At 47.2% G+C, this 16422-nt stretch overlaps 2 long non-coding RNA genes across 3 annotated transcripts in view; one reads left to right on the top strand and one right to left on the bottom strand.

Moving 5' to 3' along the window:
• LOC309363028 overlaps positions 1-4012 on the bottom strand; it is a 93006-nt gene extending 88994 nt beyond the window's left edge. For both annotated transcript variants that reach the window (XR_014165170.1, XR_014165171.1), the window contains exon 1: positions 3793-4012. This is a non-coding gene — a long non-coding RNA (uncharacterized lncRNA). The remainder of the gene's footprint in view (positions 1-3792) is intronic.
• The window catches only part of LOC309363074, a 674350-nt gene that overhangs the window by 204627 nt on the left and 453301 nt on the right, over positions 1-16422 (top strand). The window lies entirely within an intron of this gene.

Below are 16422 nucleotides of genomic sequence, written 5' to 3'. Positions count from 1 at the left end.
CTAGCATTTCAAAAGCACGTCAAAGTGCGAGTAGATAAATAGGTACCGCTCCAGCGGGAAGGTAAATGGCCTTTCCGTGCGCTGCTCTGGTTCGCCAGAAGCGGCTTAGTCATGCTGGCCACATGACCCGGAAGCTGTACGCTGGCTCCCTCGGCCAATAAAGCCAGATGAGCACCGCAACCCCAGAGTCGGTCACGACTGGACCTAATGGTCAGGGGTCCCTTTACCTTTCCCTTTTTCAACAGAAGGACCTGTAAAGGTAAAAAAGCTAAAGGACCCCTGGATGGTTAAGTCCAGTCAAAGGCAACTATGGGATTTGCAGCCCTCATTTCGCTTTCAGACCAAGGGAGCCAGCTTTCCGGGTCATGTGGCCAGCATGACTAAACTGCTTCTGGTGCAACGGGACACCATGATGGAAACCAGAGCGCATGGATACGCCATTTACCTTCCTGCCACAACGGTACCTATTTATCTACTTGCACTGGTGTGCTTTCGAACTGCTAGGTTGGCAGGAGCTGGGACAGAGCAACGGGAGCTCAACTCTGTCATGGGGATTTGAACCGCTGACCCTCTGATCAGCAAGCCCAAGAAGCTCAGTGGTTTAGACAACAGTGCCATCCCCGTAGGACCTGTAATGAGACTTTGGTTATAGTAGACATAGTCAGGTATGGCTCCAAGGTTTTAAGTCTGCTAAACTTGAGGAGCTTGGCTTCCCACCCAGAACAGGAACACACTCCAAGACTGGAAAAGGCACCCCACCCCACCCCCCAGAATAGTCCCATCATCACAATGTGAGACCGCAAAGGATCGTGGGGTGCACCTCCCAGATAATAATAATAATAATAATAATAATAATAATAATAATAATAATAAAAATTTATTTATATCCCGGTCTCCCCAGCCAAAGCAGGGCTCAGAACGGCTAACAACAGTAAAAATAGCACAGTTTACATAAAATCACAGACAATTAATTGAAATACATTCTAAAATCAATTCAGAATCAAATTAATGGCAACCATTGGGCTAGAGTTCTATAAGGATCACAGAAAGAGGGGGTCAGACTGTGCCTTGGCCAAAGGTCTGGTGGAACAGCTTTGTCTTGCAGATCAGTAGATGGCTTCGTTGGTTAGGTACATGTGAATTATCAACATCGGTGGACCTGTTGGTGCCATGCAATTGAGTCTCTTGCTCCCTTCAGCTTTACTGATTCACAGAGGATTGCTCTGCTTTCAGGCTATGCTCCTTTACTGTTTAACGTTGCTTGCATAACTGTCTTCTTCAGCCCACGTTCACTTTAACAACCAACACTTCCACTGTCCACTTCATCTGTCTGGTGAATCGACTCTTTTCCATGAAAGCTCGTGCTGCAATACATTTCCTAATTGGTGCCCCAGGATACTTACTTTGTGAGAAGTTCGGCTTGCTAACCAAAGTTCCGACTCCACAGAATGTGGGCATTATCAAAGTCAATTCCCTACACACTCCCCCAGGCACAGAACCCCAAAGGCACACTCTAGAAGGAAAGGAGAAAGACGTCACAACTGCTGCTATTGCAGTTTGGGGAACTGGGGGACAAGTGAGCCCTTTTCCCAGAGCTGCTGCAGATTTCTTTGGCAATATATGCCCCCACTCTCAGATTATTCATACCCATTCAACAATGTGGTTAAAGGACCTGACAAGTACAGGTAAAGGAACCCCTGACCATTAGGTTCAGTCACGGACGACTCTGAGGTTGCGGCGCTCATCTCGCTTTATTGGCTGAGGGAGCCGGCATACATCTTCCGGGTCATGTGGTCAACATGACTAAGCTGCTTCTGGCGAACCAGAGCAGCGCACGGAAATGCCGTTTACCTTCCCGCTGGAGCGGTACCTATTTATCTACTTGCACTTTGAAGTGCTTTCGAACTGCTAGGTTGGCAGGAGCAGGGACCGAGCAACGGGAGCTCACCCCATCGTGGGGATTTGAACCACCGACCTTCTGATCAGCAAGCCCTAGACTCAGTGGTTTAACCCACAGCGCCACCCACGTCCCTGGCTGACAAGTAGCTAACTGGAAATCTCTTTGTGCCCATTCTGAGGGAAATTATTTTACACAACTTCTAAGACAAAATGCCTGGTCTTGTTAACCAAAAAGCCAAGAGTAAATAAGGTGTCAGGGAGATGGGGGGGGTGTTGCCCAAATAAAGGCTTGCAGCTGGAACTAAATATTGCAGGACTATTGCTATAATGAGGCAAGTTGAGATATGGGTTTCATGTATATTATACATTTAAATCACATGACTTCCCCCCAAAAAAGAATCTTGGGAACTGTAGTTTCCTAAGGGTCCTGGAATTGGTTGGGGAAAGGGATTCACAACTGTGAAGGAAACTATAAAGAAGATAAGATTTTTAAAAATGGTTGTTTTGGTGGGAAAGGGAGGAAGAGAGGAATCACAGAAAGGTAGATGTGAGAAGGAACAAAAACTGGGGTTCCAAACTGGATCATATTGAAAGGACATTAAATATATATCCCTCAAAACAAGTCCTTCCCATTTTCCAAACTCAGCAGTGTTCCATATTCCTGCCTTTCATCTCCCTTCAGGGCAGGAGTAATCAAAACAGCAACCTGTTCCAAAACCAATTTCCCTTGGCTTGCATTCCTGATGCCAAATAGTTTAGCATTTTGCATGCAGGACAGGTGACCTGATCTACAAAGTTGTCCTTATCATGAATCCCAAACTATTTGCCCAAGCCTGGTTCTCCACTAACAAACAGCCTAGAAAACATCTTTACTTCCTTCTGCAGCCTTCCACCCACCCCATGGATTTTCATTATGAATCAGTTTGGCACTGTACATTTTGTTTAAGGAGCCAGATGTTTGCTGCATTACCTTGGACTCTCGCACGGCAAGAAATCTGATAACAGTGAGCTGCAGCGAGAGCACGGTAACACCAGCACACTTCTAATAGCCTGGTGCAGAAGAAACTGAAGCCAAATTCACATGGTAAATCCTAACAAAAATATAATAGGAACGTGACTTGAAAATCCCTCCTTGCCACTGGATTGCTCGATGGATTTCCACAAGTTCATTTTTATATAATGGATGCATAATTCACATAATATTGCTCACTGGATTTCCACAAGTTCATTTTTGTGGAATAGATGCTCAATATGACCTTGATCCTATCTTTCAAAATAATAAGCACCCGAAGTAAAACACACAAACGCACTTTTTTAAAATAAAAAAATGGAAATTAAACCTGCCTTGTTGCTTTGAATCGTTTTGAACTACATGCAAAAATTTCAGTTTTTGCATGCCACAAGTGGTCTTGATCTCAAAAGCTACACTGATGGTACAACTCTATGTGGGATTAACTCAGGAGAGCCCCACTGTGTTCCATGAAGATTACTCCCAGCAGGTAAGCATGCACAGGACAGCAGCTTGAGCGAATGTCGATGCTACAATCAGTAGCAGTCCTTGAAGTATACAGTAATTAGCAACACCCTTGTGACATACAGTTCCAAGCTGACGGGCGGCAAAACTGAAGCTGCATTCAAAAGAAGATTTTGACTTGCTCGAGACCACATAGTATGAGCCCAGATGCTCAGCCCTGCAATCACCACTTCAGTGCTTCTGCACAACAAACTCTGTGATGGAGATAAACCACCACCATCATTCATGATTACAGCACTCAGTGTCAACCCCCTGCTATCAAAAAAGAAAGAAAAAATGAGTGCAGAATCCAGTAACATAGCGGCACAAACTTTTCCCTTTCTCTAAACAACCTGAGTCGCACTCCTCAGTTTACTTACCAGCTAGCATCATAGGGTTTTTTCGCCCCTCCTCTCACTTTGACTGCAGAACATCTGCCTTCTCAAACTGGTGCCGTTTGTTGGGTAGAGTAAGTCGTTTTTCAAAAAGGCTGGCTGCAGTTTCATGCCCAGTTTTCGAGTTCCTCTGTTCAAGAGATGCAAAAGGCACTAAGTCGAAAGAAAACGGAGAACGAGAGCTTTCTGAGAACCTCCACATGGTTCCTGTTGCTAGGGGAACCACTCCCTTTGTCTGCATAGCTTAAGAATGGCCGCCTCATTTGTAGAAGCTGGCTCTCAAGTACTGCAAGCACCAACGGCAGTGTCAGAAGGGGACACAGAAGGGGGAAAGAGACAAGGGTCTGGGGTCCATAGACCTAATTATAATAATTATAAATTTTGAAACAAAAATGCAAGCTTTGGTCATGCTACTGAAAGAGATGTCAGCGGTGTTGGTTAGGAACTGTCCGCATCCCCCATCTCGGAGGATTCCCTAAATATTTGATTCCTGCTTCGCTAGAAGCCTGTGAGTTGCCGCTGTTTGTTTACAAAATCCTGTTGCTGCGGAAAAGTTGGCAAAATGTTGCTTTGCTCTGACCTTCTGTGAAGAAGAGTGTGGCACAATTGGCTCACCAAGCAAACCCATTTCGCATTAGCCTACAAAACCACACACACACAAAAAAATATCATGGAAATGTTCCCGTATAAGAAGGGACCCATAAATATGCCAACAGGCCTGAGGAGGAGGAAAAAGATGTCAAGTTTCTGAGGGAAGCAGGTAGCTATTCCCCTGTGAAAGTACTGCTGGGAGACAGGGTTTTGGTGTAAGAGCTAGTTGCAGAAGCCAAAAGACTGGAAGATAGAAACTGTCTTCAAGGCAAGGATTGGAAAGCCTGTGGCTTTCTAGACTCCCAACAGCCCCAGCCAACATGACGAGTGATCAGGGAAATGTAGTCCAACAACAATTGGAGGGAACAAAGATGGTGGAACTGAGGTGGGTATCTTGATGTAGCCATATGGAGGAGAAGAAAGAAATTGCAGTGAGGACCCACCCTAGGAACAGACTGTAGTAAGGAACACAATGTCATTTTCCTTATCCACTTAGAACTGGTTCAAATGCTGATGAGGATATATGGTACAGTCTTCCCTGGGACTGTACCATTTCCAAAGAACATAGGTAAAGGTAAAGGAACCCCTGTCCAGTCGCGGATGACTCTGGGGTTGTGGCGCTCATCTCGCTTTACTGGCCGAGGGAGCCAGTGTTTGTCCGCAGACAGATTCTGGGTCATGTGGCCAGCATGACTAAGTCACTTCTGCTGAACCAGAGCAGTGCACGGAAATGCCATTTACTATCCCGCTGAAGCGGTACCTATTTATCTACTTGCACTTTGACGTGCTTTCGAATTGCTAGGTTGGCAGGAGCCGGGACCGAACAACTGGAGCTCACCCCGTCACAAGGATTCGAACCACTGACCTTCTGATCAGCAAGACCTAGGCTCTGTGGTTTAGACGCGCCACCTGCGTCCCTATATCCAAAGAGCATACATGCCCCCATTTCAAGTTTCATCATGTATATAGAATGTGCCTCACATGAAAACATGCCCTGTTTCAGGCTAAGTGGTTTGTGATTTAGCAGTATATAAATACTTTTATAAATAAATACCCCAGACAAAGAGTGATTTTTCTGAGGGGGGAGGGTGCCGGGAGAGAAACCATCAATTTGTTTATAATAATAATAATAATAATTTATTATTTGTACCCCGCCCATCTGGCTGGGTTTCCCCAGCCACTCTGGGCGGCTTCCACAAAAACCAGAAATACACTAAAATATCACAGATTAAAAACTTCCCTGAACAGGGCTGCCTTAAGATGTCTTCTGAAAGTAAGGTAGTTATTTATCACTTTGACATCTGATTGGAGGGCGTTCCACAAGGCGGGTGCCACTACCGAGAAGGCCCTCTGCCTGGTTCCCTGTAGCTTTGCTTCTCGTAATGAGGGAACCGCCAGAAGGCCCTCGGCGCTGGACCTCAGCGTCCGGGCAGAACGATGGGGGTGGAGACGCTCCTTCAGGTATACTGGGCCGAGGCCGTTTAGGGCTTTAAAGGTCAACACCAGCACTTTGAATTGTGCTCGGAAACGTACTGGGAGCCAATGTAGGTCTTTCAAGACCGGTGTTATGTGGTCTCGGCGGCTGCCCCCAGTCACCAGTCTAGCTGCCGCATTCTGGATTAGTTGTAGTTTCCGAGTCACCTTCAAAGGTAGCCCCACGTAGAGCGCATTGCAGTAGTCCAAGCGGGAGATAACTAGAGCATGCACCACTCTGGCGAGACAGTCCGCGGGCAGGTAGGGTCTCAGCCTGCGTACCAGGTGGAGTTGGTAGACAGCTGCCCTGGATACAGAATTGACCTGCGCCTCCATGGACAGCTGTGAGTCCAAAATGACTCCCAGGCTGCGCACCTGGTCCTTCAGGGGCACAGTTACCCCATTCAGGACCAGGGAGTCCCCCACACCAGCCCGCCCCCTGTCCCCCAAAAACAGTACTTCTGTCTTGTCAGGATTCAACCTCAATCCATTAGCCGCCATCCATCCTCCAACCGCCTCCAGGCACTCACACAGGACCTTCACCGCCTTCACTGGTTCTGATTTGAAAGAGAGGTAGAGCTGGGTATCATCTGCATATTGATGGACACCCAGTCCAAACCCCCTGATGATCTCTCCCAGCGGCTTCATATAGATGTTAAAAAGCATGGGGAGAGGACGGAACCCTGAGGCACCCCACAAGTGAGGGCCCAGGGGTCTGAACACTCATCCCCCACCACCACTTTCTGAACACGGCCCAGGAGGAAGGAGCGAAACCACTGTATAACAGTGCCCCCAGCTCCCAGCCCTCCTAGACGGTCCAGAAGGATGTTATGGTCGATTGTATCAAAGGCCGCTGAGAGATCCAGCAGAACTAGGAAACAACTCTCACCTTTGTCCCTAGCTCGCCGGAGATCATCAACCAGCGCGACCAAGGCAGTTTCAGTCCCATGATGAGGCCTGAATCCCGATTGGAAGGGATCCAAATGGTCCGCATCCTCCAGGCGTGCCTGGAGTTGTTCAGCAACCACGCGCTCAATCACCTTGCCCAAGAATGGAAGATTTGAGACTGGGCGATAGTTGGCCATACTGGCCGGGTCTAAAGATGGTTTTTTAAGAAGCGGTTTGATGACCGCCTCCTTCAGCGGATCTGGGAATGCTCCCTCACAGAGGGAAGCATTCACCACCCCGCAGAGCCCATCGCCCAGCCCTTCCCGGCTTGCTTTTATTAGCCAGGATGGGCAAGGATCCAGGAGACAGGTGGTTGGTTTCACGCGTCCAAGCAGCCTGTCCACATCCTCGGGGGTAATGGATTGAAATCGATTCCATGCAACTTGACCAGGCAGAGCTCTAGCACTCTCCCGCCCCAGCCCTGCTCCCACGGTGGTGTCTAGCTCCTTCCGAATATGAGTGATTTTATCCGCAAAAAACTTTGCAAAATCGTTGCAGGAGATCTTGGGGTCTTTACAAAGCCCCGGTGGTAAAGGTGGTTCTGTTAAATTACGAACCACCTGAAAAAGTCTCCTGCTACTATTTTCTGCAGATGCAATAGAGGCGGTGAAGAAAGTCTTCTTCGCCGTCGCTATCGCCACTTGGTAGGCTCGACGTTGAGCTCTAACCTGTGTCCGGTCAGATTCGGAGTGAGTTTTTTGCCACCGACGCTCTAGCCGTCTCAGCGATTGTTTCATCGCCCTCAGCTCCGAAGAAAACCACGGAGCTGTCCGGGCTCCATGCAATCGGAGAGGGCGCTTCGGAGCCAGACAGTCGATAGCCCTGGTTAACTCCGCATTCCAGCGGGCCACCAGGGAATCAGCTGAAAGGCCATCAACATGGGATAAGGCATCCCCTACCACTCTCTGGAAACCATTTGGATCCATTAAGTGGCGGGGGCGGACCATCCGAATTGGTCCCACCTCCCTGCAGAGGGGAAGGGTCGCGGAGAAGTCCAGTTGCACCAGGAAGTGATCTGACCATGGCACTTCTTTTGTTTCACTTTTACTTAGTGTCAGATCACCCACGTCACTAGAGGTGAACACCAGGTCTAAGGCATGTCCATGACTATGAGTTGGGCCAAACTTATTCAGGGACAGCCCCATGGAGGCCATGCTTTCCACGAAGTCCCGAGCTGCCCCTTGTAAGGTCGTGTCGGCATGGATGTTAAAATCCCCTAGGACAACCAAACTAGGTGTCTCTAGGAGAAAATCCGCCACGACCTGAAGCAGCTCAGACAGGGAATCCTTGGTGCAGCGGGGAGGTCGGTACACCAAAAGGAATCCTGTACTGCCCCTATTGCCCAACTTCCAGAACATGCACTCAGAGAACTGGATCTTCCCAGTAGGACGCCTGGTGCAAGCTAGTGACTTCCTAAAAATCACTGCAACCCCCCCTCCCCGCCCACATGACCTGGGTTGCTGTGCGTAAGAGAAACCTGGTGGGCAAGCAGCAGCAAGGACAGGCCCATCTGCTTCCTCCAACCAGGTCTCCGTCACACATGCCAGGTCAAGTCCTCCATCCACGATCAGGTCGTGGATGGCAGTGGTTTTGTTCATCATTGACCTGGCATTACACAGCAACACCTTCAGGTCATGTGGGTTTCCCCTGTTGATTCCAGTATCCATCCGGTCAAGGCCAGACCCGGAGGCAGGGATAGTCTTCAACCAACGACTAAACCTGCCTCCTCGGTAATGACATGGTCTGGTCTTAGCGTAACTCCGCCTCCTGCCCATGATCACCGAGATCGGATGTCCTATTGCTTCCCCCCCTGTGGAACTTGTCCCAGCCATCGTGGGGCCCCACTTCCAGGCAGCCCTGATCTAGCCCCTTCAAAACACAACACAAACTATACAGAACCAATAAAACAACAACAACAACAAAAAGGAACAAAACAATTATACTAAAATTAATCCCCAACCAAATATCCATCCCACCCACCCCCAGCAATGGAAAAAAAGAAATAAAACTTTAAATTGCCACCGACTGTTTGAGGACATTTTAAAGCACACTGACCCCCTGGAACAGGGAAGCAATGGCAGAACACTTCCCACCCTTCCCAAGAGTTTGTTCCAAAAGTTTGTTCCTGGGCCACGCCCCCTGGGCCAGTTGGAAAAGGCCCTGGAAGGGAGCAGGCCCTGCAGTCCTCACCCAGCCGATGGTCCGAGGCCTCACTGCAGCAGGAGTCCCTTTATAGCCAGGAGAGAGGGCCTGGGCCACGCCCCCTGGGCCAGTTGGAAAAGGCCCTGGGAGGGAGCAGGCCCTGCAGTCCTCACCCAGCCGATGGTCCGAGGCTTCCCCGCAGCAGGAGTCCCTTTATAGCCAGGAGAGAGGGCCTGGGCCACGCCCCCTGGGCCAGTTGGAAAAGGCCCTGGGAGGGAGCAGGCCCTGCAGTCCTCACCCAGCCGATGGTCCGAGGCCTCACTGCAGCAGGAGTCCCTTTATAGCCAGGAGAGAGGGCCTGGGCCACGCCCCCTGGGCCAGTTGGAAAAGGCCCTGGGAGGGAGCAGGCCCTGCAGTCCTCACCCAGCCGATGGTCCGAGGCCTCACTGCAGCAGGAGTCCCTTTATAGCCAGGAGAGAGGGCCTGGGCCACGCCCCCTGGGCCAGTTGGAAAAGGCCCTGGGAGGGAGCAGGCCCTGCAGTCCTCACCCAGCCGATGGTCCGAGGCCTCACTGCAGCAGGAGTCCCTTTATAGCCAGGAGAGAGGGCCTGGGCCACGCCCCCTGGGCCAGTTGGAAAAGGCCCTGGGAGGGAGCAGGCCCTGCAGTCCTCACCCAGCCGATGGTCCGAGGCTTCCCCGCAGCAGGAGTCCCTTTATAGCCAGGAGAGAGGGCCTGGGCCACGCCCCCTGGGCCAGTTGGAAAAGGCCCTGGGAGGGAGCAGGCCCTGCAGTCCTCACCCAGCCGATGGTCCCGAAAAGCTCTTTTTTTCTGCTGACATCCCATTTTAGGAGTTTGATGCACAGCCCGAATATATGACCTATTCTTGTCACATCTTATACTATATAATATTATTGTAAGAACGTGGTCAACATTCTGAAGGTTGCCTGGCTGCCGTTAGGGTGATTAAACATTTTCCACCCAGGTTGTTCTATCCTTTAACCTCTCTCTCTCTCTCCAGTGGTACAGCTAGTTAATTTTAGACCCTAAACATTGTGGTCTTATGGGCTCTTTCCCAAGCAGGTCATAAGTATTGTTTGAACTTCAGCTAACATTTTTCTTCTCCCTTTGCCCTCTCATCCTGGCCAGTTCTGTTTTACAACTTCTTCTGCATTACAGATGTGCTGGAGTGAGAAAGGGCAAGCTATGACCACCCTGATGTTGATGGGTTCCACTCCCATTAACCCTGACCAGTGGTGGACCTTGACATCTCAAATTTCAGTAACAACCTGTGCATTGGCAACATCCAGCGCATCCCTGCCTCTCACCTTCCATTCAAGGACATAGTGCTATGGCAGCCCAGTAGTTCTGCATCTGGTGTGGCCGAACCAATCGCGCTCCAACAGAATCTTGAGGAGCACAAGTTCCCCACTCTTCTGCTATTTTTTTTTAAAGCAAAGGCAGATTGCCTTCCCTCTTTTGATTTTTTTTTTAAAGAAATATTCGGAGAATGTGCAATTTCTCCTTTTGAAAAACTCACTTAATTCACACCACCATTGTGACTATTGGAATGAAATGGGATTTGCTTCCTCTGGCACGATGCTCCTAAGCACATTTACTTGGCAATGATCATCAGTGTGCTGTAGAAACGAACATGTTTTAAAAGTAAAATAGATAAAACGAGCACCTCTAACCATGTATGTGGCTGGCCAGCTTCCCGCTGACTATGAAATAATAATACAGTGGTACCTCAGATTACAGATGCTTCAGGTTACAGATGCTTCAGGTTACAAACTCCACTAACCCAGAAATAGTACCTCGGGTTAAGAACTTTGCTTCGGGATGAGAACAGAAATTGTGCTCCGGTGGCGTGGCGGCAGCAGGAGGCCCCATTAGCAAAAGTGGTGCTTCAGGTTAAGAACAGTTTCAGGTTAAGAACAGACCTCCAGAACAAATTAAGTTCTTAACCCGAGGTACCACTGAATAATTATTATTATTATTATTATTATTATTTATTATTATTATTATTATTTATACCCCGCCTATTTGACTGGGTCTCCCCAGCCACTCTCGGCTGCTTCCAACCAAATATCAAAAACAATACAGCATCAGACATTAAAAACTTCCCTAAACAGGGCTGCCTTCAGGTGTCTTTTAAAATTAAAATAGTTGTTTATTGTCTTGTCACCTTGGAAACGTACTGGGAGCCAATGAAGGTCTTTCAGGACCTGTGTTATATGGTCTCGGCAGCCACTCCCAGTCACCAGTCTAGCTGCAGCATTCTGGATTAATTGCAGTTTCCGAGTGACCTTCAAAGGTGAAAGGATCCTGCAGCAACCCGAGATGGCCCTTGGTGGGCAGCAACATGCTCAAGTTGGCAGTGGGGTTTCTATCATCTGCCACACTCTGCACTGCCATTTGTGGGGTCCCTGAACTTTCACCATAACCACACTATTCATTCTCTCTCTCTCTCTCTCTCTCTCTCTCTCTTTCTCTCTCTCTCTCTCTCTCTCTCTCTCTCTCTCTCTCACACACACACACACACTGCTCTCTTTAAAAGAACAATTTCCCCAGTGCAATTATTTCTCACTTTGATGCCAGAGAGAGAGATAAACAACAGCATTTTGTGTCTGGAGCGTTGCCTTCAATCTTGTAGTAAAATACCGACTGAGATTTATTCTGCCATAAATGCTCTAGAGTTGAACAGGGATTGTTAAAACACTCTGGAAATTATAATAATGATTTAAATAATAATAATAATTTATTATTTATACCCCACCCATCTGGCTGGGTTTCCCCAGCCACTCTGGGCAGCTCTCAACAGAATATTAATAATAATAGTAATAATAAAGCGATAAAATATCAAACATTAAAAACTTCCCTAAACAGGGAAGCTCTGTGAGGGGAACAGGAGGTTTCCTAACAACTACAGCTCCCAGAATTCTTTGGTGGAAGCCATAACTGTTTAACGCGGTATCATAGTGCTTTAAATGTATATTATGGACACACCTTAAGACTATGCAAATAATACTTTCCTATATCCAAATGTTTGGTTATCAAGGACTTTGAATGTCACCCCAGGATAGTTCCCATAAATGTGGCTGTCTTCCACTTGATAAGTTACAAAGAGTCATGTCTTGGTTTTCAAAAAAAGAAAACGTTCCACCTGGAGACAGATATTTATTTTTAATGTCTTTGTCTTGAATAATAAACAGAGGACAGACATATATATATCGTGAAAACGCTGACTGACAGGTCCCCTCGAAGCAGCGATTTAGCATGTTTTTCCATAGCCTCATTCTACAGACTCCGCTGCTTGTTTATTAAAGTAAATAAATAAACTCCAGTCACGCAGCGCTAGGTGATTTCTAGCCGTGTGTGGGCAGTGGGTGTGAGGAGAAACGGGCGCTAATAATTTTATATCCCAATGCGAGGTTTGAGAGCAAGGCTCTCTTGACGGCTTGCAGAGGGCCTTGGCTCTGGCATTCCTATGCTAATGCTTCTTGATACGCAAGCCCAGGCAGCCGCTGCTTAATGTTTTCTTTTAACAGACGTGTGGAGAAGCTTGGCTTTCATGCTAAGTGAGGTTTTATAGCGGCCTTACTCGTCTCAGAAGTGAGGGAGCAGCTCTTTAGCGAGGTGAACAGTTCTCAACAGGCGCAGCCAGTTTCCTTTGTTGCAAAGAAGTTTTCCCTTCCTTTTCTTTCTTTTTTGGGGGGGTGGGGGGGTGAGACACAATATCATTTTCAAGGCATGGATGTGTGTCGACAATGAGAAACTGAGTTTGGTTTCTGTGAGGTGCCTGGTTTTCATTCTTTCACACTTTAGGTGACTTGTCCAACTTCATTAAACCGGTCATGATGTGCGGATGCCTGATTGTCGTCTTCCAAAGCAACTACTCTATTCTGAACTTCAAGCGTAATGCCGGTGGTCAACAAAAGAGGCTTAAAGACTCTCTCAGGGCAAATCTTAAAAAATGTAGTATAAACACCGACAAGTGGGAAACACTGGCCTGTGGGTGCTCCAACTGGAGAACAGCCTTACGAAAGGTGTCATGGGCTTTGAAGATGCTCAAACTCAGGATGAAAGGGAGAAATGTGCTAAGAGGAAGGCATGCTTGGCAAACCCTCACCGTCATCAACTCCCACCCAGAAATCTATGTCCCCACTGTGGAAGGACGTGTGGATCCAGAAATGGCCTTCACAGTCACTTAGTAGTTTTCTTAATTCTGTTAAACTTCTGTAGTGCTGCATGCAAATAAAGTTGGTTTTAATGGAGTAAAAGGTAAAGGGACCCCTGACCATTAGGTCCAGTTGTGGCCAACTCTGGGGTTGTGGCACTCATCTCACTTTACTGGCCGAGGGAGCCGGCATACAGCTTCCGGGTCATGTGGCCAGCATGTCTAAGCTGCTTCTGGCGAACCAGAGCAGCTCACGGAAACGCTGTTTACCTTCCTGCCGAGCGGTACCTATTTATCTACTTGCACTTTGACGTGCTTTCAAACTGCTAGGTTGGCAGGAGATGTGACCGAGCAATGGGAGCTCACCCCGTTGCAGGGATTCAAACCACCGACCTTCTGATTTGCAAGTCCTAGGCACTGTGGTTTAACCCACAGCACCACCTGCATAGAACGTCCTTAGTCTCCTTAAGGAGAATCAACAGCATATTTATTTTTTGCTTGCAATATTCCATAGCCCCTTAACTTTCTTTTAGCTTATAGTTGTACTGCAATAATCAAGAATCTCAATACATAAACAATCGTGTTAAGGGTGGGCAGTCTTGACCACCTTCCCAGTGGAGAGATATTGGCTCTGATAACTGACTAATAACCAAAAACTTTAGCAGATGCTGTTTTATAAACACATTTTAACCATAATATTTTTTCTCTGTGCCAATTTTTTTTTTAGGACCTCTCTCTCAAAGGCTCATTTAACTTAGCCGACTATCTACTTGGCAACCCCAACATATAACAACCCTGGAGCTTTCTCTGATTGAGAGAAGTTGATGGCATCAACAGTCTGTTCGATATTATCTTTCGACTGCCTACCTTTTCAAACAAGTTGGCCTTGCTTTTGTGGTCTTGGCAGTAATAGCAATTGGGGAGCAGGGTTTGGTTTTCTTAAATACCACTCAATGCCCTTCCTAAAAATAACACTTGCTTTGGGGGATAACGTTTTGGCTCTGAAGCTACTGTTAGTTCGCTGTCTTATAAAGAAAAGGTTATGCAGACAGCATCCTTGACAGAGAAGGATGCTGCAATTCACAGGAGGAGAGTTACGTTGCAACTAAGGAAGAGGAAGAATCGGCCAACTTTGAATTCCTAAGCAGACTCACCTGACTCAATGCAGGCTGGGTGATATATCAACATATCATCCAAAGTCCATATAATAATACAGTGGTACCTCGGGTTACAGACGCTTCAGGTTACAGACCCTGCTAACCCAGAAATAGTACCTCGGGTTAAGAACTTTGCTTCAGGATGAGAACAGAAATTGTGCAGCGGTGGCGCAGCGGCAGCGGGAGGCCCCAATTAGCTAAAGCGGTGCTTCAGGTTAAGAACGGACCTCCAGAACAAATTAAGTTCTTAACCCGAGGTACCACTGTATTGGTTTTTTGACCTAGCAACATATCACAAATCATGGAGGGTGTGTGTGTATATTTACACTATGTGAAATTAGGTTTGACATATGTCTGTGAATTCCCAAACATGTCTTCTTTTGGGGTGCTACATGCCCATCCAGGGGGAATTTTACATTTTAAAGAAAATGTCCTGGATTTGGGTTTAAAATAAAATATTATTTCTTGTCAATGTTTTTGTCAATGTGTTAGTGTTATGTAGTGTTTTTGTATTGTATTGTTCATTTTTTTTGTAGTGTATAATTTGTTGGAAAAGTAATAAATATTATTTTTTAAAAAATAAAAATAAAATAAAATATTATTGTGGGCAGTTCAGGCTCGGTGGCAGCGAAGGGGCTATCAGGCAATCACCTTAAAAAAGCTCAACAACTTTTTGTGTCCGGATTTTTACCTCTTGAAATATAACAACCCAATGCAAAATTCACAATGTGGGGGGAACTGTGACGCCAGCCAATGCTGTACCCTTATTTCAGACATTGTTATATATCAGCATACTGTGATGTTTGGCTGGTGAGATGAGCCTCTTGGGCTTGCTGATCAGAAGGTCGGTGGTTCGAATCCCCGTGACGGGGTGAGCTCCCGTTGTTCTGTCCCAGCTCCTGCCAACCTAGCATTTCAAAAGCGCACCAGTGAAAGTAGATAAATAGGTACTACTGCGGCAGGAAGGGAAATGCTGTTTCTGTGTGCTCTGGTTTCCATCACAGTGTTCCGTTGCGCCAGAAGTGGTTTAGACATGCTGGCCACATGACCCGGAAAGCTGTCTGTGGACAAACGCCGGCTCCCTCGGCCTGAAAGCGAGATGAGCGCTGCACCCCATAGTTGCCTTTCATTGGAATTAACCGTCCAGGGTCCTTTACCTTTTACCTTTATATCACACAGTTGAAAACCAAATTATCGCCCAGCCCCCACTGTTTGCTTCTACATAGTTCCATTCTTATTTCAGACATTGTGATATGTTTGTATATTGTGATGTTTAGCTGGTGATATATTGCAATGTTAAAAATCAAGTCTCTCCCAACCCTAATCATGGGTGCACTTCAGAGTTCCCAGTCCTGCTGGTCCCCTTTATAAGGTGGTCCATGGGTTGTAGCATAGCCTCTGTTCTCCTAAAACATATTTCTTTTCTTCAAGTGCTTAAAAACAGGTTGCCTACAACCTGGAGAGGCTGCTGGGCAGCTGTGGGGTTTTATCCCCCCGTACATTCTGTCAGGAGTTCAGCCTACACTCGAGTAGGACCCTGCCGGAGACACATGCCCGACTGGCATGTTCCCTCCCTCCTGGTCGATCATTCGGGAGCTTCATAAGCTTTCTTCAGCCTGAACATCACAGCGACCGATGCCAACTGACACCGGCACACTTAGGGATCCACAGAGTTTGCGCAGTTGCGTAACAGACCTCAGCAACTCAGCATTTTGGCTAATCTACTTTATTTTACAAATAAACACACACAGAGCACTGCAACATGGCTCCCTCTCTCTCTAGCATCAGACAGCAAAGAGAAAAAGAACAAAGGACAATAGTCCCACTTCATGGAACACAGTAACACAAACATCCTGTCTCCGTCACTTCCCACTCTGTGGAGTCAAAACATATACCATCATGTGATAGACAAAAATCCCATGACTACAATCATGGATCAGGAATTCTAACGCATTCCACCCTGAGACTAATAGAATGTCATTGGGCCCACAAAGATTTGCTGTACAGTAAACCTGCACCTTATGAGATTTAACTTGTGTGCATTCAGCTTTACGTGCTTGGCAATAACAATAATATTTTTTCAGGGGCGGGAACAGAAAGTGGGTGAACATCCAGGACGAAATGAT

This window comes from Podarcis melisellensis (genome assembly GCF_964234715.1).
Source record: "Podarcis melisellensis genome assembly, chromosome: 2".
NCBI lineage: Eukaryota > Metazoa > Chordata > Lepidosauria > Squamata > Lacertidae > Podarcis > Podarcis melisellensis.
The sequence above is the reverse complement of the archived record's forward strand: the minus strand, read 5'-3'. Positions and strand labels throughout refer to the sequence as shown.